Below are 3,729 nucleotides of genomic sequence, written 5' to 3' on the forward strand. Positions count from 1 at the left end.
TATTGTTCCTATAAGAGAAGTTAAGGTGATAACACCACCCTGGGTTATATGTATTGGAGTACGGATTATTCCTCTAGTTGTTGTTTACAAAATTGGCATTTTCTTGGGTGGATCCTCTAGCGAGGATCATTTGGCAATCTCTATCGGTGTGCCCATTAATTCTGCATATCTCGTAGTAGAGAGTAGTGGGGCAACAAAAGCAACAAGGGAAAGATAATAGGTGTGGAAGGTGCGATGCTTTAACTATCAATCTTTTGGTAAAGGGAATCCACCTTAGTGTTCGTATGGTCAAACGCGTTCACCTCATAAAGACTACCGACCTTAGGGGTAAACTTAGCGGCAAATTGTCGCACGCTTCCCTGTGAGTGGTGATTTTTGGCCATCTTTTCTATCAAGTTATATGCTACATCTTGAGGACTATTCATTAAGGATCCACCAAAAGCCACATCTAAGGTCATCCTTGTGGAGTAAAGGAGACCGTTGTAAAAGGTGCGGATAATCATCAACTTCTCAAGCCCATGAAAATGGCATAGTCTTAACAAATCTTTATAATGCTCCCACGCGTGAAACATTGATTCCCCGTCTTCTTGCCTAAAATTTTTAATCTCATTCCTAACTTGGGCCATTTTTCTTGGCAAAAAAGACCGCTTTCAACTTGGTCCATGAAGTAATAGAATTGGTGGAAAAGGATTGAAGTCAAGCTCGCGCGTGATCTCTCAAAGAAAAGGGGAACAAACGAAGGCAAATAGCGTTTTGGTCAACGCCATTAGCCTTAACAGTACCACAATTATCAATAAATATCGAAAGATGAAGGTTCAAGTTTTTAGATGGTAATCCGAAAAATTAATTTTGTTGCAGCATACCAATCAAAGAAGTTTTTAATTCAAAATTATTTTAATCGGTGGGTGCACAATACAACAATGCGGTTCCTCTTCGGTAGGAATCGCATAATCCTTAAGAGGCTTAATGTCAACTACTAGATCGACCATAGCTTGTTGTCTAAGATTTTGGTATCTCGCACATAAGAAACGCTTGATTTCGTTCACAGGTTTGACTAAACTCCCAACATTAAAAGTTCTTCATATACAAGAGCAGCGAGAACCACAGAAAATAAATAGAAAAATAAAGCTCTAGTATATATGGTGATCAAACATTAATTTAATATTAAACGCAATTGGTCCCCGACAACGACGCCAAAAACTTGACACACCACAAGTGCACAACTGTGCAAAGTTATAAAAAGTTACTGAACCACAAAGACCAATGGTTAAAGTAACGAATTCCATCCTATCGATGTTTATCTAGAGGAATCGATAGTTTGAGTTTTGGTAAAAATAACTTAAATGAAAATAGCTTAATTGAAAAATCACCTAAATTCCAATTGTGGCAAACAAGGCATAGGGTTATGGTTCTCACTCTAACACATTCGTACAATCCGAATCACTTCTATCACGAGAGTTCCGACATAATTTATAGAAAATAGATAAATGTGAGTAATATCTACTTTCACCGGCGCATTACCCTATCAATGACGAATAATTCGTCTTCTTTCGCACCATCTGATTATTTGTCAAGGATTCATTACTTTTTCCCGGCTATAAAACTTTATCAAATTCATCCAAGCGCTTTCACTATATTGGACTTGTTTGTTTATAAACCTGCGCTTCGGCACCGACACATATCCTTTCAGACTACGGTCAGTACCTGAGAATACTTTACTTTCATACAAGAGTTGGAATTCATGAACTCAGTCAATAAAATAAATTTATACAAAATACTCTTGTAATCGGCATGGGATAGATCATACAAATGGTTATAAGATTATCCCCATAACCCTTAGTCCCTAATCGACTACTCACTCACGGCGAGGGCAAACACAACCAATTCAAAGTTCATAGATGAATTCATAATGGACAATTGGAATAAACAAGCAATTGAATATGAAAACAAATAATAAAACCTGAATTGATAGCTTTAATCCTAATTGCTCCAATGGAAACTTGAGTGGAGAGGCAATGGAAAATACGTAGAAACTTTGCAGAATAAAAACTGGGATCCTAAACTTATAACTAACTATGAGTGTCATACCCCAAATTTTGTCTGGGTTCCCTTTTATGTTTTTAAAGAGATTTTCATTTCGAATTATTTAATTAGCTCCGTTGGTATTGTAGTAAGGAGGTCTCAAGTTCAAATAACAGTAACCCACAAAAATACTCTCTCTCTCTCTATCATAATTATATATTGTTTTTTACTTTACATTTGTTTTTATTCCAAAATCACCCCCTCATCAGCGTTTGATCTTATTTTTTAATAGTTTGAAATTTTATTATTATAATAGTTTCAACATTGTATTTTATTAAAATGTTTAATTAAAAGTAATAAAAAATAAAAAATAACAAAAATACAAAATGTTATTTTATCGTTGTTTTAGTTTGCAGTTTTTTTTCCTTTTATTTGGGTTAATTTGTTTTAAAATTTATTTATTTTCATTAATATTTTAATTAATCACAAAAAATTTTAAAAAAAATCTTAATTATTTCTTTTAATTAATTTAATTTTTCCTACTATCTATTTTGCTTAGTTATTTAAAATTTTGATTAATATAAAAAAATACGAAAAAAAATATAAATTTCTTTTTATATTGATTTCTCTCATCTTTAACATGATTCTCTTTTATTTTATATTCTTTTAATATATTTTAGAATGTTTCCCTTTTATTACATTTAACTTATCTAAATATATATATATATATATATATATATATATATATATATATATATATATATATATATATATATATATATATATATATATATATATATATATATATATATATATATATATATATATATATATATATATATAAATACAAAAAACAAATTAAGTTTTATTCAGTTTATTAGATTATCTAAATTAAATTTACTAAAAAAGAAAAATGCCAAAAAAATTACAAAAACATTCCTTATTATTTCTTTTAATTCAAAAAAAATATATCTTTTATGTCATTTAAATAAAAAATATCCTTTATTTGTCTTTTTTTTTTCAAATTCAGAAAAATACAAAAAAAAAAAAGAAATATTCTTTTTACACTTAGGTCAAACATAAAAAAAAAACATTACTCTTTCATTTAAACTAAAAAATAACAAATCTCTCTTTTTTATAAAATCGGATAACAAGACATTTGGGATATATCTCCTTGTAGATCTTCGAGCGTTCGAATACAAGTTGTGTCGCTTGACCAGTCGAATGTTCGTCTTCCACCATTAAAACCAATCAAACTCATCAAAGTCATTTTTATTCTTCCACCACGCGATGAAATCCTTTTCATAAATTAAAATAAATCAAACACACAAATATTTTTTTACCGAACTACGATGCTTTGATTTTCTCATTCAAATTGAAGATATGTAGGTACAGGATTTTGAAACCCTGGCGAGCACACCAATAAAATTAATAGTTTTCTCTTTTTTAAATATTTTAATAAATGAAATAAATAAATTGCAAACATTTTTGTAACACACCCTTAACCCTTAGAACTATAAGAGGTTCCCTTTGAGTATAACAGATGTGAGGGATACTAATACCTTCCCCTCACATAACCAACTCTAAAACTCATATTTGGTTGCGATGACCAATTTATCTTCACCTTCAGGGTTTTATTGATGTTTCCCTTCTAAAAATAAAACTTCGGTGGCGACTCTGTCTATTTTTTAGCGTTAGTACGCTCAG

The sequence above is a fragment of the Lathyrus oleraceus genome, chromosome 4, assembly GCF_024323335.1.
Source record: "Lathyrus oleraceus cultivar Zhongwan6 chromosome 4, CAAS_Psat_ZW6_1.0, whole genome shotgun sequence".
NCBI classification, from domain to species: Eukaryota; Viridiplantae; Streptophyta; class Magnoliopsida; order Fabales; family Fabaceae; genus Lathyrus; species Lathyrus oleraceus.